The following is a 25,752-nucleotide window of genomic DNA, read 5'->3' as shown; positions in this document are numbered from 1 at the left end:
GAAATCAGAGGAAACCCACAAGCAGCCCAAGGCAGACCACATATCCTTTTTTTTCCTTCCCTATTCAATAATTCTCACTGATGGGCCTTTCCTTTGAGCACTGTCACTAGTCCTCATTCCAATTAGTGAAAGGCAAAGAAGCCCCCTTGTTTGTCGGCAAGCAAGCAGTAATTGGATAATCCCCGGAATTTGAGTGAGTATACAAAAGGGAATCTGCAATTATACGAGAAAGTCTGTCAAATATTGACACAGATGAGTCCTGCAAAGTACAGATACAGAGGATGAGTCAACTTATTATTGTGGAGTTTTTCTAACATTTCAAAGTTGTATGCACACATGCAAATTCGGACGTTTGTGTCACATCGTTGATTTCTTATAATAAAATATACAAAAAATCTCATCCATTCTAATGTTAATTTGAACATTCTCTTGAACAATGTTTTTCTTTAATAAGCTCAAAGCACCTTTAGCGTTTTTTCCTCATGTTCATTTACATCAAACTACTTTTAAAAAAAAGAATATCCTCGTCTCCTCATCACATTTGGACCTATTTTAGGATAGGACCTATGTCAAAATCAGTTGTAACACTAGTGTTTTAATTCATAATGCGCTCACGTGGTGTATTTTGCTGAATACAGTTTTGTTACAGCAACATACCAAAAACAAAGATACTGAATACTTCAGTATTCGAATACTGCAAAGTTTTGCAAATGAACACAACGTACAAATCCAAATATTGCTTAAGTATTCAGATCATTTGGCTCTGACCAAATTTAGACAATTCTTCATTTCAATTAAGACTACAAATTTTAGCTTCACGGTGGCGCTAAAGAACAAATCGTTATTGTCTGATAATTTCAAATATATGCCACAAAAGGGTGTTACCCCGCCAAAGTAATTGAAACGGATCACTAAAGTCAAGATGATTGATTCTCTGGAACTGTGAAATTTTGTTTTGAAATCTGCCCCGTTGATGTTGGATTATGTCATTAGAGCCAAACTAGAGGACTGATCAACAGGCCGACATTGCAACTTGACAACTTGAGTTCTTGTTTCTTTAGCCTCTGAATGGCAAAAGTTCAGATGCCACAACATGAGCCTATACCGCCTTTTGGAAAGAATCTCTGCTCCTAGTATGACGTCCCATTGTGATAACAGTGTGCTGAGTTACACAAATTTTTCTCAACATCTCACTGAAAGCCATCACAACAAGACGTCTCCTCTCTTAGAGTCCACTTAATGAGAGTGTAGCGTCAGCGTTCTGGCTGCAATTACTGTGCTTAGGACTCTTTAATGATATGATAATGGCTTGGCTGTATTACCTCTCAGCTGCCCAAACAACATTAAATACCCTGCGGCTGATTAATCCAGCATCCACAAAAACACCTAATTAGCGGGAAAATGTTTGAATTGAGTTCTACTAACAACATTAAGGCAGAATAGACAAACACAATGCAGCTGCAAAATATTTTCAAAATACAGTAAAACGAGGTAATAGCTAAAGCTTGTGGATGTTACTGTTTAACACAGAAAACACATGATTCTTAATTTTATCTTTTATATTAGGATGGCTCTGTGATGCAGCAATAAATTGGGGTGCTCAACACACAGTTGTTAATGAGTGCTGGATTTAATGAAAGTCAAATGTGTGACATTTGATTTACATAACGCACCTTGCCTGTTTGCTGCTGCTGAGCCTGCATCAACGTCAGACATCGAAAAGCTGTTAAAACATCCTATATGACTTACACAGAGTTGAGTGCATGTCTACTTTGATCCACAAAAAAGGATCTCAACACAATGCTATGTGTTAATGTCAAATTATTCTCAGCGTAAAGATGTCCTCTACAGTTTCTAAAAATGAACGATCTGAATTTGAACTAAACAAAACAAAGCATTTCTCACACCGCACCATCATAGTTTGTCAAATACAATTATTCTGAGACACACTTCTCACTCCCCGCCCAACTGCACCCCTGTCAGCACATGATTGCTGTCAGCGCATAACTTGCAGAGCGATGGTGATTATTAATGTTCAACATCTGAAGTTAAGCTCATGAGGGTGAGATACATTTTTCGAAGCCTTGCTGAGTCTAGAGAGGAAACACTTCTAGTAAGCAGACAGGGACGCAAGTACAAGCAGGCGAGGAGAAACAGACAGTTGGTGATAAGTGCATTTTATTTTTCGTTACTCAAATATGTTCTACTTCAATTCATACAGATTTAAAATAAAGGTAAAACAACATAAAATGTGGTAGAATTTTCTAGAATTCTTTCAAACTTTATTGAAGGAATTAAACCTTGTTGGTGGTGTTCCTACAGTTGAGATGTTGTGTCTACAAAGGCTGTTCATGTAGTTTGTGTGACACGATTGTTAGCTCTAGAGCTCTGATTGTACTCAATTGTGTAACATCCAATCATAAGAAGTGTAAAATATTGGGTTAGTGTTTGTGTGTACACATACACTAAACACTGAGAAAGATCTTTCAGGAGGACGATCACCCTATTTACTGGCCACCAGGAGTCCCTAGATTGGCGATCATGTAAATTAAGTGAATCCAAGGTTGTATTAACTTGGCAAAGATGCTGTGATCAGCTCATCTTTAGTCATTTCATTACTTGCAGATGTGTTGCTAAATGTGCACCACTAATGTAGTATGGGACCTGGGTCCTGCCCGCCTTAATTGGCGGGTCTTCAAGGGAGGACCTGTGTCCATATCTAGTTGTACCACCATCGTTAATATTCATAAGGTTCTCACATTGTGTAAATTCTTAAATAAAGTTGTGTACTGAAAACAGTAGTTTTGTACTCAATCTAAATACTTTGTGTCAATGTTAAGTAAAGTTAAGTAAAGGTAATAGTATAGCCTATCAGATGTACCAGTGGAAACAGTACGATGAAACAGTACTGATGAAAGAAACAATTTGAATGCAATCATGTCTTTGACTACTAATCTTACAACCTGTTTGGCTCCTAATGGCCGTAATAGTGCTACCAATCATCACTTTCTCACCATGAAAGCCTTTTTCGGAGCAGGTCTATGCTCTTAGCTCCATCTCGTCTGTCTCTTATCACCTCTCATCAGCAGGAACGACGTCGGAAGGGGGGGGGGGGGGGGGAGGGGGGGCTGCTCATCCGAGGCAAAGAGGAGAGCCAAAAGAAGGCAGCATCCTTATCAAAGGCCTGGGTTCTGAGGATTGGTTAAAAATAGAAACTGAGAGAGATTGGCATCGATTTCTGCAGGCGTTGACGGACGGATTGACAGCAGCACAGCGGTGTCGAGCTGTTGAGCCATCGAGGGAATCCGCCAGACTGCCTATGATGAGATGAGATGGGAAGATAACTTCTGACAAGCCCTCCACCCGCTACCCATCTCTAATCACCGGCACTGCACACACACACCTACACGCATGCACAAACACACACATACACACACAGACAAAGAAAAAAGTAATTACCTTGTGATTGCACGCGCGCACACACACACACACACACACACACACACACACACACACATACACACTTATGTGGACACACACTTGCTGCCCCCTGAGCAAGTAATGGGACTTTGGCTGGCTGAGCATCCACCTGTCTGTTGTCTCCTGCCAAGCCAAAGCTCAGGTGCTCACACACATACAAAATACCTGTGGATGTCCCTCCACAGTTACAAGCTGCCATCCTTAAGGGTTGTCTCACTAAATTATCTACCGACAGTAAATAGTGCCTAATATCCATGAGATGCTTTGAACGGGGATGTCAGTGACCTTTGTTTTAGTGCTGTAAATGAACTCCACTAAGTGATTACTTTTATTACACTGTCTGCTTTACTACACTTGGATGTTGTTCTTCCCGAAGTATGAGCAGTAATTCAGCTACACACGTCTGCCGGGCATGCTAATATAAATATTCCTGGGCTGTAGCAAATGAAACGTCCAAGTCTGTTAAACATATGCACAATTCACCTAGTCAAATTCATTATAACAATAAACATGATGTAACTGACCTATGATGATCGCCAATAAACACAGAATAAACACAAATCCCAAAACTCAAAAGGCAAGTTTTAAAATATTAAGTCCCCCCAAAATGTATCTTATCAGGATTTATTTAAAGTTCCTCTTTGAAACCAGAAACTGCTCAACTAAGTCAACTAAGTCAACTAACTAAAGTATTATAATCGATATATGTTTCATGTCCATTTCATACAATTAAGAAAAATAAAATTATGGCAACATATTAAAAGTTTTGTGGAAGAAACATTTGTTCCTTCATCATGTACTTGGTAGCCTGAACCAAATTGCAATTTACCTAGCCATTATCCAAAAACTCCATATGGTAAATACTGGAAAGGGGGATTCATCTTTCTGTTGCATTTGTAATAAGCCTGTTGATTTGTTTTGCATCAAACAATTAAATGAAATATTTATTTCTCAAATAGCCTTTGTAATGTTGGATTCAACAATATCGTTATTGAAAAAAATATGTTTCAGTGTTGTGCAAACATTCTATAATCTTACAAGTTTACAGCAACATGCAACATTTGGCCTATGAAACAAAAATATGTTTGTAATTGTTTTTCATGATGAACTTTACAAACTTACTTGAATACAATCAAATGCAAAGTCGTTCAAATGTATTGAATTCATAAAGATTTTGGAGATATAGATAAGACATTTGTCAGATTCTCTCTCATGCTCAGTTTTAAAATGATCGAAGGAAGCCAAGAAAATCATAATCAAATGCCAGAAGTTTGACTTCTTATAGGTGACTCAATCAATCTGTCAGGTTGAATTCTCCTCCTGTTAAAATTGCAGTGGAGAAAATTTCTCTGGGCTCCTTCTAATTGGATGAACTGGAAATTATGAGAACCTGTTATGATTTATTGAGTTCCTTTTCTGGGGAGAGTCACTATTAGTAAAATGAAAAACAAATTACTTTTTATAAGACACATTGTGTGTTGCTGAAGGTCTGTATGGAAAATAATATAGGTGTATGTCTCCCTCTGGTGGTGAAGAAATGATCTATTTGGTAAGTTTCAAAGTGGGGGTGATAAGGAGCTCTTACTGGTAGATATCTATTTGATCTGGTGGCTACAATTTGGTCAATCACTGCAGCAGTAGGGGTTCAATTACTGATCGGAAAACACTAATTTGACCATCTATTTCAAGCCCAAAAATAACAATGTTAAATTCTCCTACAAAATAATGCAACTTTTAAAAAAAAATGTGTCCCTGATGTTTTAATTCAAGCCAAATATTCGATGTCCTGAATATTTTCGATCCGATATTACGACTTAATTAGCATGAATGTGTCCCTGGTGGTCTAGTGGCTAGGATTTGGGGCTTTCACCGCCGCGGCCCGGGTTCGATTCCCGGTCAGGGAATTGGCTTTTAAAGTTCTGACTTTATGTTTTAATTTAAGCCAATTATTCGATGTGCTGAATGTTTTCGATCTGATTGGAGGACATAATATGCACAACTGTGTCCCTGATGGTCTAGTGGCTAGGATTCGGCGCTCTCACTGCCGCGGCCCGGGTTCAATTCCCGGTCAGGGAAATGGCATTTGAAGTTACCCTTAGTTGATGCTTGTGTTGTCCGTTGCAACATTTCAATGATGTGATGTGCATCACCTTGTCCCCCACTGTTAAGTATTTATTGTTTGATCCTCTTAGTAGACAGGGAAACCTGGTTTAGCCTTTTCATTCAAGCAATATTTTCCATGTCCTGAATATTTTCGATCCGATATTACGACTTAATTAGCATGAATGTGTCCCTGGTGGTCTAGTGGCTAGGATTCGGCGCTTTCACCGCCGCGGCCCGGGTTCGATTCCCGGTCAGGGAATTGGCTTTTAAAGTTCTGACTTGATGTTTTAATTTAAGCCAATTATTCGATGTGCTGAATGTTTTCGATCTGATTGGAGGACATAATATACACAACTGTGTCCCTGATGGTCTAGTGGCTAGGATTCGCCGCTCTCACCGCCGCGGCCCGGGTTCGATTCCCGGTCAGGGAAATGGCATTTGAAGTTACCCTTAGTTGATGCTTGTGTTGTCCGTTGCAACATTTCAATGATGTGATGTGCATCAACTTGTCCCCCACTGTTAAGTAGTTATTGTTTGATGCTCTTAGTAGACAGGGAAACCTGGTTTAGCCTTTTCATTCAAGCAATATTTTCCATGTCCTGAATATTTTCGATCCGATATTACGACTTAATTAGCATGAATGTGTCCCTGGTGGTCTAGTGGCTAGGATTTGGCGCTTTCACCGCCGCGGCCCGGGTTCGATTCCCGGTCAGGGAAATGTCATTTAAAGTTCTGGCTTGATGTTTTTATTTACGCCAATTATTCAATGTGCTGAATGTTTTCGATCTGATTGGAGGACATAATATGCACAACTGTGTCCCTGATGGTCTAGTGGCTAGGATTCGGCGCTCTCACCGCCGCGGCCCGGGTTCAATTCCCGGTCAGGGAAATGGCATTTGAAGTTACCCTTAGTTGATGCTTGTGTTGTCCGTTGCAACATTTCAATGATGTGATGTGCATCACCTTGTCCCCCACTGTTAAGTATTTATTGTTTGATCCTCTTAGTAGACAGGGAAACCTGGTTTAGCCTTTTCATTCAAGCAATATTTTCCATGTCCTGAATATTTTCGATCCGATATTACGACTTAATTAGCATGAATGTGTCCCTGGTGGTCTAGTGGCTAGGATTCGGCGCTTTCACCGCCGCGGCCCGGGTTCGATTCCCGGTCAGGGAATTGGCTTTTAAAGTTCTGACTTGATGTTTTAATTTAAGCCAATTATTCGATGTGCTGAATGTTTTCGATCTGATTGGAGGACATAATATACACAACTGTGTCCCTGATGGTCTAGTGGCTAGGATTCGCCGCTCTCACCGCCGCGGCCCGGGTTCGATTCCCGGTCAGGGAAATGGCATTTGAAGTTACCCTTAGTTGATGCTTGTGTTGTCCGTTGCAACATTTCAATGATGTGATGTGCATCAACTTGTCCCCCACTGTTAAGTAGTTATTGTTTGATGCTCTTAGTAGACAGGGAAACCTGGTTTAGCCTTTTCATTCAAGCAATATTTTCCATGTCCTGAATATTTTCGATCCGATATTACGACTTAATTAGCATGAATGTGTCCCTGGTGGTCTAGTGGCTAGGATTTGGCGCTTTCACCGCCGCGGCCCGGGTTCGATTCCCGGTCAGGGAAATGTCATTTAAAGTTCTGGCTTGATGTTTTTATTTACGCCAATTATTCAATGTGCTGAATGTTTTCGATCTGATTGGAGGACATAATATGCACAACTGTGTCCCTGATGGTCTAGTGGCTAGGATTCGGCGCTCTCACCGCCGCGGCCCGGGTTCGATTCCCGGTCAGGGAAATGGCATTTGAAGTTACCCTTAGTTGATGCTTGTGTTGTCCGTTGCAACATTTCAATGATGTGATGTGCATCAACTTGTCCCCCACTGTTAAGTAGTTATTGTTTGATGCTCTTAGTAGACAGGGAAACCTGGTTTAGCATTTTCATTCAAGCAGTATTTTCCATGTCCTAAATATTTTCGATCCGATATTACGACTTAATTAGCATGAATGTGTCCCTGGTGGTCTAGTGGCTAGGATTCGGCGCTTTCACCGCCGCGGCCCGGGTTCGATTCCCGGTCAGGGAAATGTCATTTAAAGTTCTGGCTTGATGTTTTTATTTACGCCAATTATTCGATGTGCTGAATGTTTTCGATCTGATTGGAAGACATAATATGCACAACTGTGTCCCTGATGGTCTAGTGGCTAGGATTCGGCGCTCTCACCGCCGCGGCCCGGGTTCGATTCCCGGTCAGGGAATTGGCTTTTAAAGTTCTGACTTGATGTTTTAATTTAAGCCAATTATTCGATGTGCTGAATGTTTTCGATCTGATTGGAGGACATAATATACAAAACTGTGTCCCTGATGGTCTAGTGGCTAGGATTCGGCGCTCTCACCGCCGCGGCCCGGGTTCGATTCCCGGTCAGGGAATTGGCTTTTAAAGTTCTGACTTGATGTTTTAATTTAAGCCAATTATTCGATGTGCTGAATGTTTTCGATCTGATTGGAGGACATAATATACACAACTGTGTCCCTGATGGTCTAGTGGCTAGGATTCGGCGCTCTCACCGCCGCGGCCCGGGTTCGATTCCCGGTCAGGGAAATGGCATTTGAAGTTACCCTTAGTTGATGCTTGTGTTGTCCGTTGCAACATTTCAATGATGTGATTTGCAACAACTTGTCCCCCACTGTTAAGTAGTTATTGTTTGATGCTCTTAGTAGACAGGGAAACCTGGTTTAGCATTTTCATTCAAGCAATATTTTCCATGTCCTGAATATTTTCGATCCGATATTACGACTTAATTAGCATGAATGTGTCCCTGGTGGTCTAGTGGCTAGGATTCGGCGTTTTCACCGCCGCGGCCTGGGTTCGATTCCCGGTCAGGGAAATGTCATTTAAAGTTCTGGCTTGATGTTTTTATTTACGCCAATTATTCGAGGTGCTGAATGTTTTCGATCTGATTGGAGGACATAATATGCACAAGTGTGTCCCTGATGGTCTAGTGGCTAGGATTCGGCGCTCTCACCGCCGCGGCCCGGGTTCGATTCCCGGTCAGGGAATTGGCTTTTAAAGTTCTGACTTGATGTTTTAATTTAAGCCAATTATTCAATGTGCTGAATGTTTTCGATCTGATTGGAGGACATAATATGCACAACTGTGTCCCTGATGGTCTAGTGGCTAGGATTCGGCGCTCTCACCGCCGCGGCCCGGGTTCGATTCCCGGTCAGGGAATTGGCTTTTAAAGTTCTGACTTGATGTTTTAATTTAAGCCAATTATTCGATGTGCTGAATGTTTTCGATCTGATTGGAGGACATAATATGCACAACTGTGTCCCTGATGGTCTAGTGGCTAGCATTCGGCGCTCTCACCGCCGCGGCCCGGGTTCGATTCCCGGTCAGGGAAATGGCATTTGAAGTTACCCTTAGTTGATGCTTGTGTTGTCCGTTGCAACATTTCAATGATGTGATGTGCATCAACTTGTCCCCCACTGTTAAGTAGTTATTGTTTGATGCTCTTAGTAGACAGGGAAACCTGGTTTAGCCTTTTCATTCAAGCAATATTTTCCATGTCCTGAATATTTTCGATCCGATATTACGACTTAATTAGCATGAATGTGTCCCTGGTGGTCTAGTGGCTAGGATTCGGCGCTTTCACCGCCGCGGCCCGGGTTCGATTCCCGGTCAGGGAAATGGCATTTGAAGTTACCCTTAGTTGATGCTTGTGTTGTCCGTTGCAACATTTCAATGATGTGATGTGCATCAACTTGTCCCCCACTGTTAAGTATTTATTGTTTGATGCTCTTAGTAGACAGGGAAACCTGGTTAAGCATTTTCATTCAAGCAGTATTTTCCATGTCCTGAATATTTTCGATCCGATATTACGACTTAATTAGCATGAATGTGTCCCTGGTGGTCTAGTGGCTAGGATTCGGCGCTTTCACCGCCGCGGCCCGGGTTCGATTCCCGGTCAGGGAAATGTCATTTAAAGTTCTGGCTTGATGTTTTTATTTACGCCAATTATTCGATGTGCTGAATGTTTTCGATCTGATTGGAGGACATAATATGCACAACTGTGTCCCTGATGGTCTAGTGGCTAGGATTCGGCGCTCTCACCGCCGCGGCCCGGGTTCGATTCCCGGTCAGGGAATTGGCTTTTAAAGTTCTGACTTGATGTTTTAATTTAAGCCAATTATTCGATGTGCTGAATGTTTTCGATCTGATTGGAGGACATAATATGCACAACTGTGTCCCTGATGGTCTAGTGGCTAGCATTCGGCGCTCTCACCGCCGCGGCCCGGGTTCGATTCCCGGTCAGGGAAATGGCATTTAAAGTTACCCTTAGTTGATGCTTGTGTTGTCCGTTGCAACATTTCAATGATGTGATGTGCATCAACTTGTCCCCCACTGTTAAGTAGTTATTGTTTGATGCTCTTAGTAGACAGGGAAACCTGGTTTAGCCTTTTCATTCAAGCAATATTTTCCATGTCCTGAATATTTTCGATCCGATATTACGACTTAATTAGCATGAATGTGTCCCTGGTGGTCTAGTGGCTAGGATTCGGCGCTTTCACCGCCGCGGCCCGGGTTCGATTCCCGGTCAGGGAAATGTCATTTAAAGTTCTGACTTGATGTTTTAATTTAAGCCAATTATTCGATGTGCTGAATGTTTTCGATCTGATTGGACGACATAATATACACAACTGTGTCCCTGATGGTCTAGTGGCTAGGATTCGGCGCTCTCACCGCCGCGGCCCGGGTTCGATTCCCGGTCAGGGAAATGGCATTTGAAGTTACCCTTAGTTGATGCTTGTGTTGTCCGTTGCAACATTTCAATGATGTGATGTGCATCAACTTGTCCCCCACTGTTAAGTAGTTATTGTTTGATGCTCTTAGTAGACAGGGAAACCTGGTTTAGCATTTTCATTCAAGCAGTATTTTCCATGTCCTGAATATTTTCGATCCGATATTACGACTTAATTAGCATGAATGTGTCCCTGGTGGTCTAGTGGCTAGGATTCGGCGCTTTCACCGCCGCGGCCCGGGTTCGATTCCCGGTCAGGGAAATGTCATTTAAAGTTCTGGCTTGATGTTTTTATTTACGCCAATTATTCGATGTGCTGAATGTTTTCGATCTGATTGGAGGACATAATATGCACAACTGTGTCCCTGATGGTCTAGTGGCTAGGATTCGGCGCTCTCACCGCCGCGGCCCGGGTTCGATTCCCGGTCAGGGAATTGGCTTTTAAAGTTCTGACTTGATGTTTTAATTTAAGCCAATTATTCGATGTGCTGAATGTTTTCGATCTGATTGGAGGACATAATATGCACAACTGTGTCCCTGATGGTCTAGTGGCTAGCATTCGGCGCTCTCACCGCCGCGGCCCGGGTTCGATTCCCGGTCAGGGAAATGGCATTTAAAGTTACCCTTAGTTGATGCTTGTGTTGTCCGTTGCAACATTTCAATGATGTGATGTGCATCAACTTGTCCCCCACTGTTAAGTAGTTATTGTTTGATGCTCTTAGTAGACAGGGAAACCTGGTTTAGCCTTTTCATTCAAGCAATATTTTCATTGTCCTGAATATTTTCGATCCGATATTACGACTTAATTAGCATGAATGTGTCCCTGGTGGTCTAGTGGCTAGGATTCGGTGCTTTCACCGCCGCGGCCCGGGTTCGATTCCCGGTCAGGGAAATGTCATTTAAAGTTCTGGCTTGATGTTTTTATTTACGCCAATTATTCAATGTGCTGAATGTTTTCGATCTGATTGGAGGACATAATATGCACAACTGTGTCCCTGATGGTCTAGTGGCTAGGATTCGGCGCTCTCACCGCCGCGGCCCGGGTTCGATTCCCGGTCAGGGAAATGGCATTTGAAGTTACCCTTAGTTGATGCTTGTGTTGTCCGTTGCAACATTTCAATGATGTGATGTGCATCAACTTGTCCCCCACTGTTAAGTAGTTATTGTTTGATGCTCTTAGTAGACAGGGAAACCTGGTTTAGCATTTTCATTCAAGCAGTATTTTCCATGTCCTAAATATTTTCGATCCGATATTACGACTTAATTAGCATGAATGTGTCCCTGGTGGTCTAGTGGCTAGGATTCGGCGCTTTCACCGCCGCGGCCCGGGTTCGATTCCCGGTCAGGGAAATGTCATTTAAAGTTCTGGCTTGATGTTTTTATTTACGCCAATTATTCGATGTGCTGAATGTTTTCGATCTGATTGGAAGACATAATATGCACAACTGTGTCCCTGATGGTCTAGTGGCTAGGATTCGGCGCTCTCACCGCCGCGGCCCGGGTTCGATTCCCGGTCAGGGAATTGGCTTTTAAAGTTCTGACTTGATGTTTTAATTTAAGCCAATTATTCGATGTGCTGAATGTTTTCGATCTGATTGGAGGACATAATATACAAAACTGTGTCCCTGATGGTCTAGTGGCTAGGATTCGGCGCTCTCACCGCCGCGGCCCGGGTTCGATTCCCGGTCAGGGAATTGGCTTTTAAAGTTCTGACTTGATGTTTTAATTTAAGCCAATTATTCGATGTGCTGAATGTTTTCGATCTGATTGGAGGACATAATATACACAACTGTGTCCCTGATGGTCTAGTGGCTAGGATTCGGCGCTCTCACCGCCGCGGCCCGGGTTCGATTCCCGGTCAGGGAAATGGCATTTGAAGTTACCCTTAGTTGATGCTTGTGTTGTCCGTTGCAACATTTCAATGATGTGATTTGCAACAACTTGTCCCCCACTGTTAAGTAGTTATTGTTTGATGCTCTTAGTAGACAGGGAAACCTGGTTTAGCATTTTCATTCAAGCAATATTTTCCATGTCCTGAATATTTTCGATCCGATATTACGACTTAATTAGCATGAATGTGTCCCTGGTGGTCTAGTGGCTAGGATTCGGCGTTTTCACCGCCGCGGCCTGGGTTCGATTCCCGGTCAGGGAAATGTCATTTAAAGTTCTGGCTTGATGTTTTTATTTACGCCAATTATTCGAGGTGCTGAATGTTTTCGATCTGATTGGAGGACATAATATGCACAAGTGTGTCCCTGATGGTCTAGTGGCTAGGATTCGGCGCTCTCACCGCCGCGGCCCGGGTTCGATTCCCGGTCAGGGAATTGGCTTTTAAAGTTCTGACTTGATGTTTTAATTTAAGCCAATTATTCAATGTGCTGAATGTTTTCGATCTGATTGGAGGACATAATATGCACAACTGTGTCCCTGATGGTCTAGTGGCTAGGATTCGGCGCTCTCACCGCCGCGGCCCGGGTTCGATTCCCGGTCAGGGAATTGGCTTTTAAAGTTCTGACTTGATGTTTTAATTTAAGCCAATTATTCGATGTGCTGAATGTTTTCGATCTGATTGGAGGACATAATATGCACAACTGTGTCCCTGATGGTCTAGTGGCTAGCATTCGGCGCTCTCACCGCCGCGGCCCGGGTTCGATTCCCGGTCAGGGAAATGGCATTTGAAGTTACCCTTAGTTGATGCTTGTGTTGTCCGTTGCAACATTTCAATGATGTGATGTGCATCAACTTGTCCCCCACTGTTAAGTAGTTATTGTTTGATGCTCTTAGTAGACAGGGAAACCTGGTTTAGCCTTTTCATTCAAGCAATATTTTCCATGTCCTGAATATTTTCGATCCGATATTACGACTTAATTAGCATGAATGTGTCCCTGGTGGTCTAGTGGCTAGGATTCGGCGCTTTCACCGCCGCGGCCCGGGTTCGATTCCCGGTCAGGGAAATGGCATTTGAAGTTACCCTTAGTTGATGCTTGTGTTGTCCGTTGCAACATTTCAATGATGTGATGTGCATCAACTTGTCCCCCACTGTTAAGTATTTATTGTTTGATGCTCTTAGTAGACAGGGAAACCTGGTTAAGCATTTTCATTCAAGCAGTATTTTCCATGTCCTGAATATTTTCGATCCGATATTACGACTTAATTAGCATGAATGTGTCCCTGGTGGTCTAGTGGCTAGGATTCGGCGCTTTCACTGCCGCGGCCCGGGTTCGATTCCCGGTCAGGGAAATGTCATTTAAAGTTCTGGCTTGATGTTTTTATTTACGCCAATTATTCGATGTGCTGAATGTTTTCGATCTGATTGGAGGACATAATATGCACAACTGTGTCCCTGATGGTCTAGTGGCTAGGATTCGGCGCTCTCACCGCCGCGGCCCGGGTTCGATTCCCGGTCAGGGAATTGGCTTTTAAAGTTCTGACTTGATGTTTTAATTTAAGCCAATTATTCGATGTGCTGAATGTTTTCGATCTGATTGGAGGACATAATATGCACAACTGTGTCCCTGATGGTCTAGTGGCTAGCATTCGGCGCTCTCACCGCCGCGGCCCGGGTTCGATTCCCGGTCAGGGAAATGGCATTTAAAGTTACCCTTAGTTGATGCTTGTGTTGTCCGTTGCAACATTTCAATGATGTGATGTGCATCAACTTGTCCCCCACTGTTAAGTAGTTATTGTTTGATGCTCTTAGTAGACAGGGAAACCTGGTTTAGCCTTTTCATTCAAGCAATATTTTCCATGTCCTGAATATTTTCGATCCGATATTACGACTTAATTAGCATGAATGTGTCCCTGGTGGTCTAGTGGCTAGGATTCGGCGCTTTCACCGCCGCGGCCCGGGTTCGATTCCCGGTCAGGGAAATGTCATTTAAAGTTCTGACTTGATGTTTTAATTTAAGCCAATTATTCGATGTGCTGAATGTTTTCGATCTGATTGGACGACATAATATACACAACTGTGTCCCTGATGGTCTAGTGGCTAGGATTCGGCGCTCTCACCGCCGCGGCCCGGGTTCGATTCCCGGTCAGGGAAATGGCATTTGAAGTTACCCTTAGTTGATGCTTGTGTTGTCCGTTGCAACATTTCAATGATGTGATGTGCATCAACTTGTCCCCCACTGTTAAGTAGTTATTGTTTGATGCTCTTAGTAGACAGGGAAACCTGGTTTAGCATTTTCATTCAAGCAGTATTTTCCATGTCCTGAATATTTTCGATCCGATATTACGACTTAATTAGCATGAATGTGTCCCTGGTGGTCTAGTGGCTAGGATTCGGTGCTTTCACCGCCGCGGCCCGGGTTCGATTCCCGGTCAGGGAAATGTCATTTAAAGTTCTGGCTTGATGTTTTTATTTACGCCAATTATTCAATGTGCTGAATGTTTTCGATCTGATTGGAGGACATAATATGCACAACTGTGTCCCTGATGGTCTAGTGGCTAGGATTCGGCGCTCTCACCGCCGCGGCCCGGGTTCGATTCCCGGTCAAGGAATTGGCTTTTAAAGTTCTGACTTGATGTTTTAATTTAAGCCAATTATTCGATGTGCTGAATGTTTTCGATCTGATTGGACGACATAATATACACAACTGTGTCCCTGATGGTCTAGTGGCTAGGATTCGGCGCTCTCACCGCCGCGGCCCGGGTTCGATTCCCGGTCAGGGAAATGGCATTTGAAGTTACCCTTAGTTGATGCTTGTGTTGTCCGTTGCAACATTTCAATGATGTGATGTGCATCAACTTGTCCCCCACTGTTAAGTAGTTATTGTTTGATGCTCTTAGTAGACAGGGAAACCTGGTTTAGCATTTTCATTCAAGCAGTATTTTCCATGTCCTGAATATTTTCGATCCGATATTACGACTTAATTAGCATGAATGTGTCCCTGGTGGTCTAGTGGCTAGGATTCGGCGCTTTCACCGCCGCGGCCCGGGTTCGATTCCCGGTCAGGGAAATGTCATTTAAAGTTCTGGCTTGATGTTTTTATTTACGCCAATTATTCGATGTGCTGAATGTTTTCGATCTGATTGGAGGACATAATATGCACAACTGTGTCCCTGATGGTCTAGTGGCTAGGATTCGGCGCTCTCACCGCCGCGGCCCGGGTTCGATTCCCGGTCAGGGAATTGGCTTTTAAAGTTCTGACTTGATGTTTTAATTTAAGCCAATTATTCGATGTGCTGAATGTTTTCGATCTGATTGGAGGACATAATATGCACAACTGTGTCCCTGATGGTCTAGTGGCTAGGATTCGGCGCTCTCACTGCCGCGGCCCGGGTTCAATTCCCGGTCAGGGAAATGGCATTTGAAGTTACCCTTAGTTGATGCTTGTGTTGTCCGTTGCAACATTTCAATGATGTGATGTGCATCACCTTGTCCCCCACTGTTAAGTATTTATTGTTTGATCCTCTTAGTAGACAGGGAAACCTGGTTTAGCCTTTTCATTCAAGCAATATTTTCCATGTCCTGAATATTTTCGATCCGATATTACGACTTAATTAGCATGAATGTGTCCCTGGTGGTCTAGTGGCTAGGATTCGGCGCTTTCACCGCCGCGGCCCGGGTTCGATTCCCGGTCAGGGAATTGGCTTTTAAAGTTCTGACTTGATGTTTTAATTTAAGCCAATTATTCGATGTGCTGAATGTTTTCGATCTGATTGGAGGACATAATATACACAACTGTGTCCCTGATGGTCTAGTGGCTAGGATTCGCCGCTCTCACCGCCGCGGCCCGGGTTCGATTCCCGGTCAGGGAAATGGCATTTGAAGTTACCCTTAGTTGATGCTTGTGTTGTCCGTTGCAACATTTCAATGATGTGATGTGCATCAACTTGTCCCCCACTGTTAAGTAGTTATTGTTTGATGCTCTTAGTAGACAGGGAAACCTGGTTTAGCCTTTTCATTCAAGCAATATTTTCCATGTCCTGAATATTTTCGATCCGATATTACGACTTAATTAGCATGAATGTGTCCCTGGTGGTCTAGTGGCTAGGATTTGGCGCTTTCACCGCCGCGGCCCGGGTTCGATTCCCGGTCAGGGAAATGTCATTTAAAGTTCTGGCTTGATGTTTTTATTTACGCCAATTATTCAATGTGCTGAATGTTTTCGATCTGATTGGAGGACATAATATGCACAACTGTGTCCCTGATGGTCTAGTGGCTAGGATTCGGCGCTCTCACCGCCGCGGCCCGGGTTCGATTCCCGGTCAGGGAAATGGCATTTGAAGTTACCCTTAGTTGATGCTTGTGTTGTCCGTTGCAACATTTCAATGATGTGATGTGCATCAACTTGTCCCCCACTGTTAAGTAGTTATTGTTTGATGCTCTTAGTAGACAGGGAAACCTGGTTTAGCATTTTCATTCAAGCAGTATTTTCCATGTCCTAAATATTTTCGATCCGATATTACGACTTAATTAGCATGAATGTGTCCCTGGTGGTCTAGTGGCTAGGATTCGGCGCTTTCACCGCCGCGGCCCGGGTTCGATTCCCGGTCAGGGAAATGTCATTTAAAGTTCTGGCTTGATGTTTTTATTTACGCCAATTATTCGATGTGCTGAATGTTTTCGATCTGATTGGAAGACATAATATGCACAACTGTGTCCCTGATGGTCTAGTGGCTAGGATTCGGCGCTCTCACCGCCGCGGCCCGGGTTCGATTCCCGGTCAGGGAATTGGCTTTTAAAGTTCTGACTTGATGTTTTAATTTAAGCCAATTATTCGATGTGCTGAATGTTTTCGATCTGATTGGAGGACATAATATACAAAACTGTGTCCCTGATGGTCTAGTGGCTAGGATTCGGCGCTCTCACCGCCGCGGCCCGGGTTCGATTCCCGGTCAGGGAATTGGCTTTTAAAGTTCTGACTTGATGTTTTAATTTAAGCCAATTATTCGATGTGCTGAATGTTTTCGATCTGATTGGAGGACATAATATACACAACTGTGTCCCTGATGGTCTAGTGGCTAGGATTCGGCGCTCTCACCGCCGCGGCCCGGGTTCGATTCCCGGTCAGGGAAATGGCATTTGAAGTTACCCTTAGTTGATGCTTGTGTTGTCCGTTGCAACATTTCAATGATGTGATTTGCAACAACTTGTCCCCCACTGTTAAGTAGTTATTGTTTGATGCTCTTAGTAGACAGGGAAACCTGGTTTAGCATTTTCATTCAAGCAATATTTTCCATGTCCTGAATATTTTCGATCCGATATTACGACTTAATTAGCATGAATGTGTCCCTGGTGGTCTAGTGGCTAGGATTCGGCGTTTTCACCGCCGCGGCCTGGGTTCGATTCCCGGTCAGGGAAATGTCATTTAAAGTTCTGGCTTGATGTTTTTATTTACGCCAATTATTCGAGGTGCTGAATGTTTTCGATCTGATTGGAGGACATAATATGCACAAGTGTGTCCCTGATGGTCTAGTGGCTAGGATTCGGCGCTCTCACCGCCGCGGCCCGGGTTCGATTCCCGGTCAGGGAATTGGCTTTTAAAGTTCTGACTTGATGTTTTAATTTAAGCCAATTATTCAATGTGCTGAATGTTTTCGATCTGATTGGAGGACATAATATGCACAACTGTGTCCCTGATGGTCTAGTGGCTAGGATTCGGCGCTCTCACCGCCGCGGCCCGGGTTCGATTCCCGGTCAGGGAATTGGCTTTTAAAGTTCTGACTTGATGTTTTAATTTAAGCCAATTATTCGATGTGCTGAATGTTTTCGATCTGATTGGAGGACATAATATGCACAACTGTGTCCCTGATGGTCTAGTGGCTAGCATTCGGCGCTCTCACCGCCGCGGCCCGGGTTCGATTCCCGGTCAGGGAAATGGCATTTGAAGTTACCCTTAGTTGATGCTTGTGTTGTCCGTTGCAACATTTCAATGATGTGATGTGCATCAACTTGTCCCCCACTGTTAAGTAGTTATTGTTTGATGCTCTTAGTAGACAGGGAAACCTGGTTTAGCCTTTTCATTCAAGCAATATTTTCCATGTCCTGAATATTTTCGATCCGATATTACGACTTAATTAGCATGAATGTGTCCCTGGTGGTCTAGTGGCTAGGATTCGGCGCTTTCACCGCCGCGGCCCGGGTTCGATTCCCGGTCAGGGAAATGGCATTTGAAGTTACCCTTAGTTGATGCTTGTGTTGTCCGTTGCAACATTTCAATGATGTGATGTGCATCAACTTGTCCCCCACTGTTAAGTATTTATTGTTTGATGCTCTTAGTAGACAGGGAAACCTGGTTAAGCATTTTCATTCAAGCAGTATTTTCCATGTCCTGAATATTTTCGATCCGATATTACGACTTAATTAGCATGAATGTGTCCCTGGTGGTCTAGTGGCTAGGATTCGGCGCTTTCACCGCCGCGGCCCGGGTTCGATTCCCGGTCAGGGAAATGTCATTTAAAGTTCTGGCTTGATGTTTTTATTTACGCCAATTATTCGATGTGCTGAATGTTTTCGATCTGATTGGAGGACATAATATGCACTACTGTGTCCCTGATGGTCTAGTGGCTAGGATTCGGCGCTCTCACCGCCGCGGCCCGGGTTCGATTCCCGGTCAGGGAATTGGCTTTTAAAGTTCTGACTTGATGTTTTAATTTAAGCCAATTATTCGATGTGCTGAATGTTTTCGATCTGATTGGAGGACATAATATGCACAACTGTGTCCCTGATGGTCTAGTGGCTAGCATTCGGCGCTCTCACCGCCGCGGCCCGGGTTCGATTCCCGGTCAGGGAAATGGCATTTAAAGTTACCCTTAGTTGATGCTTGTGTTGTCCGTTGCAACATTTCAATGATGTGATGTGCATCAACTTGTCCCCCACTGTTAAGTAGTTATTGTTTGATGCTCTTAGTAGACAGGGAAACCTGGTTTAGCCTTTTCATTCAAGCAATATTTTCCATGTCCTGAATATTTTCGATCCGATATTACGACTTAATTAGCATGAATGTGTCCCTGGTGGTCTAGTGGCTAGGATTCGGCGCTTTCACCGCCGCGGCCCGGGTTCGATTCCCGGTCAGGGAAATGTCATTTAAAGTTCTGACTTGATGTTTTAATTTAAGCCAATTATTCGATGTGCTGAATGTTTTCGATCTGATTGGACGACATAATATACACAACTGTGTCCCTGATGGTCTAGTGGCTAGGATTCGGCGCTCTCACCGCCGCGGCCCGGGTTCGATTCCCGGTCAGGGAAATGGCATTTGAAGTTACCCTTAGTTGATGCTTGTGTTGTCCGTTGCAACATTTCAATGATGTGATGTGCATCAACTTGTCCCCCACTGTTAAGTAGTTATTGTTTGATGCTCTTAGTAGACAGGGAAACCTGGTTTAGCATTTTCATTCAAGCAGTATTTTCCATGTCCTGAATATTTTCGATCCGATATTACGACTTAATTAGCATGAATGTGTCCCTGGTGGTCTAGTGGCTAGGATTCGGCGCTTTCACCGCCGCGGCCCGGGTTCGATTCCCGGTCAGGGAAATGTCATTTAAAGTTCTGGCTTGATGTTTTTATTTACGCCAATTATTCGATGTGCTGAATGTTTTCGATCTGATTGGAGGACATAATATGCACAACTGTGTCCCTGATGGTCTAGTGGCTAGGATTCGGCGCTCTCACCGCCGCGGCCCGGGTTCGATTCCCGGTCAGGGAATTGGCTTTTAAAGTTCTGACTTGATGTTTTAATTTAAGCCAATTATTCGATGTGCTGAATGTTTTCGATCTGATTGGAGGACATAATATGCACAACTGTGTCCCTGATGGTCTAGTGGCTAGCATTCGGCGCTCTCACCGCCGCGGCCCGGGTTCGATTCCCGGTCAGGGAAATGGCATTTAAAGTTACCCTTAGTTGATGCTTGTGTTGTCCGTTGCAACATTTCAATGATGTGATGTGCATCAACTTGTCCCCCACTGTTAAGTAGTTATTGTTTGATGCTCTTAGTAGACAGGGAAACCTGGTTTAGCCTTTTCATTCAAGCAATATTTTCCATGTCCTGAATATTTTCGATCCGATATTACGACTTAATTAGCATGAATGTGTCCCTGGTGGTCTAGTGGCTAGGATTCGGCGCTTTCACCGCCGCGGCCCGGGTTCGATTCCCGGTCAGGGAAATGGCATTTGAAGTTACCCTTAGTTGATGCTTGTGTTGTCCGTTGCAACATTTCAATGATGTGATGTGCATCAACTTGTCCCCCACTGTTAAGTATTTATTGTTTGATGCTCTTAGTAGACAGGGAAACCTGGTTAAGCATTTTCATTCAAGCAGTATTTTCCATGTCCTGAATATTTTCGATCCGATATTACGACTTAATTAGCATGAATGTGTCCCTGGTGGTCTAGTGGCTAGGATTCGGCGCTTTCACTGCCGCGGCCCGGGTTCGATTCCCGGTCAGGGAAATGTCATTTAAAGTTCTGGCTTGATGTTTTTATTTACGCCAATTATTCGATGTGCTGAATGTTTTCGATCTGATTGGAGGACATAATATGCACAACTGTGTCCCTGATGGTCTAGTGGCTAGGATTCGGCGCTCTCACCGCCGCGGCCCGGGTTCGATTCCCGGTCAGGGAATTGGCTTTTAAAGTTCTGACTTGATGTTTTAATTTAAGCCAATTATTCGATGTGCTGAATGTTTTCGATCTGATTGGAGGACATAATATGCACAACTGTGTCCCTGATGGTCTAGTGGCTAGCATTCGGCGCTCTCACCGCCGCGGCCCGGGTTCGATTCCCGGTCAGGGAAATGGCATTTAAAGTTACCCTTAGTTGATGCTTGTGTTGTCCGTTGCAACATTTCAATGATGTGATGTGCATCAACTTGTCCCCCACTGTTAAGTAGTTATTGTTTGATGCTCTTAGTAGACAGGGAAACCTGGTTTAGCCTTTTCATTCAAGCAATATTTTCCATGTCCTGAATATTTTCGATCCGATATTACGACTTAATTAGCATGAATGTGTCCCTGGTGGTCTAGTGGCTAGGATTCGGCGCTTTCACCGCCGCGGCCCGGGTTCGATTCCCGGTCAGGGAAATGTCATTTAAAGTTCTGACTTGATGTTTTAATTTAAGCCAATTATTCGATGTGCTGAATGTTTTCGATCTGATTGGACGACATAATATACACAACTGTGTCCCTGATGGTCTAGTGGCTAGGATTCGGCGCTCTCACCGCCGCGGCCCGGGTTCGATTCCCGGTCAGGGAAATGGCATTTGAAGTTACCCTTAGTTGATGCTTGTGTTGTCCGTTGCAACATTTCAATGATGTGATGTGCATCAACTTGTCCCCCACTGTTAAGTAGTTATTGTTTGATGCTCTTAGTAGACAGGGAAACCTGGTTTAGCATTTTCATTCAAGCAGTATTTTCCATGTCCTGAATATTTTCGATCCGATATTACGACTTAATTAGCATGAATGTGTCCCTGGTGGTCTAGTGGCTAGGATTCGGTGCTTTCACCGCCGCGGCCCGGGTTCGATTCCCGGTCAGGGAAATGTCATTTAAAGTTCTGGCTTGATGTTTTTATTTACGCCAATTATTCAATGTGCTGAATGTTTTCGATCTGATTGGAGGACATAATATGCACAACTGTGTCCCTGATGGTCTAGTGGCTAGGATTCGGCGCTCTCACCGCCGCGGCCCGGGTTCGATTCCCGGTCAAGGAATTGGCTTTTAAAGTTCTGACTTGATGTTTTAATTTAAGCCAATTATTCGATGTGCTGAATGTTTTCGATCTGATTGGACGACATAATATACACAACTGTGTCCCTGATGGTCTAGTGGCTAGGATTCGGCGCTCTCACCGCCGCGGCCCGGGTTCGATTCCCGGTCAGGGAAATGGCATTTGAAGTTACCCTTAGTTGATGCTTGTGTTGTCCGTTGCAACATTTCAATGATGTGATGTGCATCAACTTGTCCCCCACTGTTAAGTAGTTATTGTTTGATGCTCTTAGTAGACAGGGAAACCTGGTTTAGCATTTTCATTCAAGCAGTATTTTCCATGTCCTGAATATTTTCGATCCGATATTACGACTTAATTAGCATGAATGTGTCCCTGGTGGTCTAGTGGCTAGGATTCGGCGCTTTCACCGCCGCGGCCCGGGTTCGATTCCCGGTCAGGGAAATGTCATTTAAAGTTCTGGCTTGATGTTTTTATTTACGCCAATTATTCGATGTGCTGAATGTTTTCGATCTGATTGGAGGACATAATATGCACAACTGTGTCCCTGATGGTCTAGTGGCTAGGATTCGGCGCTCTCACCGCCGCGGCCCGGGTTCGATTCCCGGTCAGGGAATTGGCTTTTAAAGTTCTGACTTGATGTTTTAATTTAAGCCAATTATTCGATGTGCTGAATGTTTTCGATCTGATTGGAGGACATAATATGCACAACTGTGTCCCTGATGGTCTAGTGGCTAGGATTCGGCGCTCTCACTGCCGCGGCCCGGGTTCAATTCCCGGTCAGGGAAATGGCATTTGAAGTTACCCTTAGTTGATGCTTGTGTTGTCCGTTGCAACATTTCAATGATGTGATGTGCATCACCTTGTCCCCCACTGTTAAGTATTTATTGTTTGATCCTCTTAGTAGACAGGGAAACCTGGTTTAGCCTTTTCATTCAAGCAATATTTTCCATGTCCTGAATATTTTCGATCCGATATTACGACTTAATTAGCATGAATGTGTCCCTGGTGGTCTAGTGGCTAGGATTCGGCGCTTTCACCGCCGCGGCCCGGGTTCGATTCCCGGTCAGGGAATTGGCTTTTAAAGTTCTGACTTGATGTTTTAATTTAAGCCAATTATTCGATGTGCTGAATGTTTTCGATCTGATTGGAGGACATAATATACACAACTGTGTCCCTGATGGTCTAGTGGCTAGGATTCGCCGCTCTCACCGCCGCGGCCCGGGTTCGATTCCCGGTCAGGGAAATGGCATTTGAAGTTACCCTTAGTTGATGCTTGTGTTGTCCGTTGCAACATTTCAATGATGTGATGTGCATCAACTTGTCCCCCACTGTTAAGTAGTTATTGTTTGATGCTCTTAGTAGACAGGGAAACCTGGTTTAGCCTTTTCATTCAAGCAATATTTTCCATGTCCTGAATATTTTCGATCCGATATTACGACTTAATTAGCATGAATGTGTCCCTGGTGGTCTAGTGGCTAGGATTTGGCGCTTTCACCGCCGCGGCCCGGGTTCGATTCCCGGTCAGGGAAATGTCATTTAAAGTTCTGGCTTGATGTTTTTATTTACGCCAATTATTCAATGTGCTGAATGTTTTCGATCTGATTGGAGGACATAATATGCACAACTGTGTCCCTGATGGTCTAGTGGCTAGGATTCGGCGCTCTCACCGCCGCGGCCCGGGTTCGATTCCCGGTCAGGGAAATGGCATTTGAAGTTACCCTTAGTTGATGCTTGTGTTGTCCGTTGCAACATTTCAATGATGTGATGTGCATCAACTTGTCCCCCACTGTTAAGTAGTTATTGTTTGATGCTCTTAGTAGACAGGGAAACCTGGTTTAGCATTTTCATTCAAGCAGTATTTTCCATGTCCTAAATATTTTCGATCCGATATTACGACTTAATTAGCATGAATGTGTCCCTGGTGGTCTAGTGGCTAGGATTCGGCGCTTTCACCGCCGCGGCCCGGGTTCGATTCCCGGTCAGGGAAATGTCATTTAAAGTTCTGGCTTGATGTTTTTATTTACGCCAATTATTCGATGTGCTGAATGTTTTCGATCTGATTGGAAGACATAATATGCACAACTGTGTCCCTGATGGTCTAGTGGCTAGGATTCGGCGCTCTCACCGCCGCGGCCCGGGTTCGATTCCCGGTCAGGGAATTGGCTTTTAAAGTTCTGACTTGATGTTTTAATTTAAGCCAATTATTCGATGTGCTGAATGTTTTCGATCTGATTGGAGGACATAATATACAAAACTGTGTCCCTGATGGTCTAGTGGCTAGGATTCGGCGCTCTCACCGCCGCGGCCCGGGTTCGATTCCCGGTCAGGGAATTGGCTTTTAAAGTTCTGACTTGATGTTTTAATTTAAGCCAATTATTCGATGTGCTGAATGTTTTCGATCTGATTGGAGGACATAATATACACAACTGTGTCCCTGATGGTCTAGTGGCTAGGATTCGGCGCTCTCACCGCCGCGGCCCGGGTTCGATTCCCGGTCAGGGAAATGGCATTTGAAGTTACCCTTAGTTGATGCTTGTGTTGTCCGTTGCAACATTTCAATGATGTGATTTGCAACAACTTGTCCCCCACTGTTAAGTAGTTATTGTTTGATGCTCTTAGTAGACAGGGAAACCTGGTTTAGCATTTTCATTCAAGCAATATTTTCCATGTCCTGAATATTTTCGATCCGATATTACGACTTAATTAGCATGAATGTGTCCCTGGTGGTCTAGTGGCTAGGATTCGGCGTTTTCACCGCCGCGGCCTGGGTTCGATTCCCGGTCAGGGAAATGTCATTTAAAGTTCTGGCTTGATGTTTTTATTTACGCCAATTATTCGAGGTGCTGAATGTTTTCGATCTGATTGGAGGACATAATATGCACAAGTGTGTCCCTGATGGTCTAGTGGCTAGGATTCGGCGCTCTCACCGCCGCGGCCCGGGTTCGATTCCCGGTCAGGGAATTGGCTTTTAAAGTTCTGACTTGATGTTTTAATTTAAGCCAATTATTCAATGTGCTGAATGTTTTCGATCTGATTGGAGGACATAATATGCACAACTGTGTCCCTGATGGTCTAGTGGCTAGGATTCGGCGCTCTCACCGCCGCGGCCCGGGTTCGATTCCCGGTCAGGGAATTGGCTTTTAAAGTTCTGACTTGATGTTTTAATTTAAGCCAATTATTCGATGTGCTGAATGTTTTCGATCTGATTGGAGGACATAATATGCACAACTGTGTCCCTGATGGTCTAGTGGCTAGCATTCGGCGCTCTCACCGCCGCGGCCCGGGTTCGATTCCCGGTCAGGGAAATGGCATTTGAAGTTACCCTTAGTTGATGCTTGTGTTGTCCGTTGCAACATTTCAATGATGTGATGTGCATCAACTTGTCCCCCACTGTTAAGTAGTTATTGTTTGATGCTCTTAGTAGACAGGGAAACCTGGTTTAGCCTTTTCATTCAAGCAATATTTTCCATGTCCTGAATATTTTCGATCCGATATTACGACTTAATTAGCATGAATGTGTCCCTGGTGGTCTAGTGGCTAGGATTCGGCGCTTTCACCGCCGCGGCCCGGGTTCGATTCCCGGTCAGGGAAATGGCATTTGAAGTTACCCTTAGTTGATGCTTGTGTTGTCCGTTGCAACATTTCAATGATGTGATGTGCATCAACTTGTCCCCCACTGTTAAGTAT

General features: G+C 44.1%; 37 non-coding genes across 37 annotated transcripts; all 37 read left to right on the top strand.

The window, feature by feature from the left end:
* Positions 1-5,312: 5,312 nt before the first annotated feature.
* On the top strand, positions 5,313-5,384 carry trnae-uuc (transfer RNA glutamic acid (anticodon UUC)). The gene has a single exon. It is a non-coding gene; the product is annotated as a tRNA-Glu (tRNA).
* A 386-nt stretch (positions 5,385-5,770) lies between these two features.
* Positions 5,771-5,842, top strand: trnae-uuc (transfer RNA glutamic acid (anticodon UUC)). The gene has a single exon. It is a non-coding gene; the product is annotated as a tRNA-Glu (tRNA).
* A 386-nt stretch (positions 5,843-6,228) lies between these two features.
* Positions 6,229-6,300, top strand: trnae-uuc (transfer RNA glutamic acid (anticodon UUC)). The gene has a single exon. It is a non-coding gene; the product is annotated as a tRNA-Glu (tRNA).
* Positions 6,301-6,686: 386 nt separating this feature from the next.
* trnae-uuc (transfer RNA glutamic acid (anticodon UUC)) lies at positions 6,687-6,758 on the top strand. The gene has a single exon. It is a non-coding gene; the product is annotated as a tRNA-Glu (tRNA).
* Positions 6,759-7,144: 386 nt separating this feature from the next.
* On the top strand, positions 7,145-7,216 carry trnae-uuc (transfer RNA glutamic acid (anticodon UUC)). The gene has a single exon. It is a non-coding gene; the product is annotated as a tRNA-Glu (tRNA).
* Positions 7,217-7,602: 386 nt separating this feature from the next.
* Positions 7,603-7,674, top strand: trnae-uuc (transfer RNA glutamic acid (anticodon UUC)). The gene has a single exon. It is a non-coding gene; the product is annotated as a tRNA-Glu (tRNA).
* Positions 7,675-8,404: 730 nt separating this feature from the next.
* trnae-uuc (transfer RNA glutamic acid (anticodon UUC)) lies at positions 8,405-8,476 on the top strand. Its single transcript has one exon. It is a non-coding gene; the product is annotated as a tRNA-Glu (tRNA).
* A 730-nt stretch (positions 8,477-9,206) lies between these two features.
* trnae-uuc (transfer RNA glutamic acid (anticodon UUC)) lies at positions 9,207-9,278 on the top strand. The gene has a single exon. It is a non-coding gene; the product is annotated as a tRNA-Glu (tRNA).
* Positions 9,279-9,492: 214 nt separating this feature from the next.
* Positions 9,493-9,564, top strand: trnae-uuc (transfer RNA glutamic acid (anticodon UUC)). The gene has a single exon. It is a non-coding gene; the product is annotated as a tRNA-Glu (tRNA).
* A 558-nt stretch (positions 9,565-10,122) lies between these two features.
* trnae-uuc (transfer RNA glutamic acid (anticodon UUC)) lies at positions 10,123-10,194 on the top strand. Its single transcript has one exon. It is a non-coding gene; the product is annotated as a tRNA-Glu (tRNA).
* Positions 10,195-10,580: 386 nt separating this feature from the next.
* On the top strand, positions 10,581-10,652 carry trnae-uuc (transfer RNA glutamic acid (anticodon UUC)). Its single transcript has one exon. It is a non-coding gene; the product is annotated as a tRNA-Glu (tRNA).
* A 558-nt stretch (positions 10,653-11,210) lies between these two features.
* trnae-uuc (transfer RNA glutamic acid (anticodon UUC)) lies at positions 11,211-11,282 on the top strand. Its single transcript has one exon. It is a non-coding gene; the product is annotated as a tRNA-Glu (tRNA).
* Positions 11,283-11,668: 386 nt separating this feature from the next.
* On the top strand, positions 11,669-11,740 carry trnae-uuc (transfer RNA glutamic acid (anticodon UUC)). The gene has a single exon. It is a non-coding gene; the product is annotated as a tRNA-Glu (tRNA).
* Positions 11,741-12,470: 730 nt separating this feature from the next.
* trnae-uuc (transfer RNA glutamic acid (anticodon UUC)) lies at positions 12,471-12,542 on the top strand. Its single transcript has one exon. It is a non-coding gene; the product is annotated as a tRNA-Glu (tRNA).
* A 730-nt stretch (positions 12,543-13,272) lies between these two features.
* On the top strand, positions 13,273-13,344 carry trnae-uuc (transfer RNA glutamic acid (anticodon UUC)). Its single transcript has one exon. It is a non-coding gene; the product is annotated as a tRNA-Glu (tRNA).
* Positions 13,345-13,558: 214 nt separating this feature from the next.
* On the top strand, positions 13,559-13,630 carry trnae-uuc (transfer RNA glutamic acid (anticodon UUC)). The gene has a single exon. It is a non-coding gene; the product is annotated as a tRNA-Glu (tRNA).
* A 558-nt stretch (positions 13,631-14,188) lies between these two features.
* Positions 14,189-14,260, top strand: trnae-uuc (transfer RNA glutamic acid (anticodon UUC)). The gene has a single exon. It is a non-coding gene; the product is annotated as a tRNA-Glu (tRNA).
* A 386-nt stretch (positions 14,261-14,646) lies between these two features.
* Positions 14,647-14,718, top strand: trnae-uuc (transfer RNA glutamic acid (anticodon UUC)). Its single transcript has one exon. It is a non-coding gene; the product is annotated as a tRNA-Glu (tRNA).
* A 558-nt stretch (positions 14,719-15,276) lies between these two features.
* On the top strand, positions 15,277-15,348 carry trnae-uuc (transfer RNA glutamic acid (anticodon UUC)). The gene has a single exon. It is a non-coding gene; the product is annotated as a tRNA-Glu (tRNA).
* A 558-nt stretch (positions 15,349-15,906) lies between these two features.
* On the top strand, positions 15,907-15,978 carry trnae-uuc (transfer RNA glutamic acid (anticodon UUC)). The gene has a single exon. It is a non-coding gene; the product is annotated as a tRNA-Glu (tRNA).
* Positions 15,979-16,364: 386 nt separating this feature from the next.
* trnae-uuc (transfer RNA glutamic acid (anticodon UUC)) lies at positions 16,365-16,436 on the top strand. The gene has a single exon. It is a non-coding gene; the product is annotated as a tRNA-Glu (tRNA).
* A 386-nt stretch (positions 16,437-16,822) lies between these two features.
* Positions 16,823-16,894, top strand: trnae-uuc (transfer RNA glutamic acid (anticodon UUC)). Its single transcript has one exon. It is a non-coding gene; the product is annotated as a tRNA-Glu (tRNA).
* A 730-nt stretch (positions 16,895-17,624) lies between these two features.
* On the top strand, positions 17,625-17,696 carry trnae-uuc (transfer RNA glutamic acid (anticodon UUC)). The gene has a single exon. It is a non-coding gene; the product is annotated as a tRNA-Glu (tRNA).
* A 730-nt stretch (positions 17,697-18,426) lies between these two features.
* trnae-uuc (transfer RNA glutamic acid (anticodon UUC)) lies at positions 18,427-18,498 on the top strand. The gene has a single exon. It is a non-coding gene; the product is annotated as a tRNA-Glu (tRNA).
* A 214-nt stretch (positions 18,499-18,712) lies between these two features.
* Positions 18,713-18,784, top strand: trnae-uuc (transfer RNA glutamic acid (anticodon UUC)). The gene has a single exon. It is a non-coding gene; the product is annotated as a tRNA-Glu (tRNA).
* A 558-nt stretch (positions 18,785-19,342) lies between these two features.
* On the top strand, positions 19,343-19,414 carry trnae-uuc (transfer RNA glutamic acid (anticodon UUC)). Its single transcript has one exon. It is a non-coding gene; the product is annotated as a tRNA-Glu (tRNA).
* A 386-nt stretch (positions 19,415-19,800) lies between these two features.
* trnae-uuc (transfer RNA glutamic acid (anticodon UUC)) lies at positions 19,801-19,872 on the top strand. Its single transcript has one exon. It is a non-coding gene; the product is annotated as a tRNA-Glu (tRNA).
* Positions 19,873-20,430: 558 nt separating this feature from the next.
* On the top strand, positions 20,431-20,502 carry trnae-uuc (transfer RNA glutamic acid (anticodon UUC)). Its single transcript has one exon. It is a non-coding gene; the product is annotated as a tRNA-Glu (tRNA).
* Positions 20,503-20,716: 214 nt separating this feature from the next.
* On the top strand, positions 20,717-20,788 carry trnae-uuc (transfer RNA glutamic acid (anticodon UUC)). Its single transcript has one exon. It is a non-coding gene; the product is annotated as a tRNA-Glu (tRNA).
* Positions 20,789-21,346: 558 nt separating this feature from the next.
* Positions 21,347-21,418, top strand: trnae-uuc (transfer RNA glutamic acid (anticodon UUC)). Its single transcript has one exon. It is a non-coding gene; the product is annotated as a tRNA-Glu (tRNA).
* A 386-nt stretch (positions 21,419-21,804) lies between these two features.
* Positions 21,805-21,876, top strand: trnae-uuc (transfer RNA glutamic acid (anticodon UUC)). The gene has a single exon. It is a non-coding gene; the product is annotated as a tRNA-Glu (tRNA).
* A 558-nt stretch (positions 21,877-22,434) lies between these two features.
* trnae-uuc (transfer RNA glutamic acid (anticodon UUC)) lies at positions 22,435-22,506 on the top strand. The gene has a single exon. It is a non-coding gene; the product is annotated as a tRNA-Glu (tRNA).
* Positions 22,507-23,064: 558 nt separating this feature from the next.
* Positions 23,065-23,136, top strand: trnae-uuc (transfer RNA glutamic acid (anticodon UUC)). The gene has a single exon. It is a non-coding gene; the product is annotated as a tRNA-Glu (tRNA).
* Positions 23,137-23,522: 386 nt separating this feature from the next.
* trnae-uuc (transfer RNA glutamic acid (anticodon UUC)) lies at positions 23,523-23,594 on the top strand. Its single transcript has one exon. It is a non-coding gene; the product is annotated as a tRNA-Glu (tRNA).
* Positions 23,595-23,980: 386 nt separating this feature from the next.
* On the top strand, positions 23,981-24,052 carry trnae-uuc (transfer RNA glutamic acid (anticodon UUC)). Its single transcript has one exon. It is a non-coding gene; the product is annotated as a tRNA-Glu (tRNA).
* Positions 24,053-24,782: 730 nt separating this feature from the next.
* Positions 24,783-24,854, top strand: trnae-uuc (transfer RNA glutamic acid (anticodon UUC)). The gene has a single exon. It is a non-coding gene; the product is annotated as a tRNA-Glu (tRNA).
* A 730-nt stretch (positions 24,855-25,584) lies between these two features.
* On the top strand, positions 25,585-25,656 carry trnae-uuc (transfer RNA glutamic acid (anticodon UUC)). Its single transcript has one exon. It is a non-coding gene; the product is annotated as a tRNA-Glu (tRNA).
* Positions 25,657-25,752: the final 96 nt, after the last annotated feature.

This window comes from Pungitius pungitius, chromosome 2 (assembly GCF_949316345.1).
Source record: "Pungitius pungitius chromosome 2, fPunPun2.1, whole genome shotgun sequence".
NCBI classification, from domain to species: Eukaryota; Metazoa; Chordata; class Actinopteri; order Perciformes; family Gasterosteidae; genus Pungitius; species Pungitius pungitius.
The sequence above is the reverse complement of the archived record's forward strand: the minus strand, read 5'-3'. Positions and strand labels throughout refer to the sequence as shown.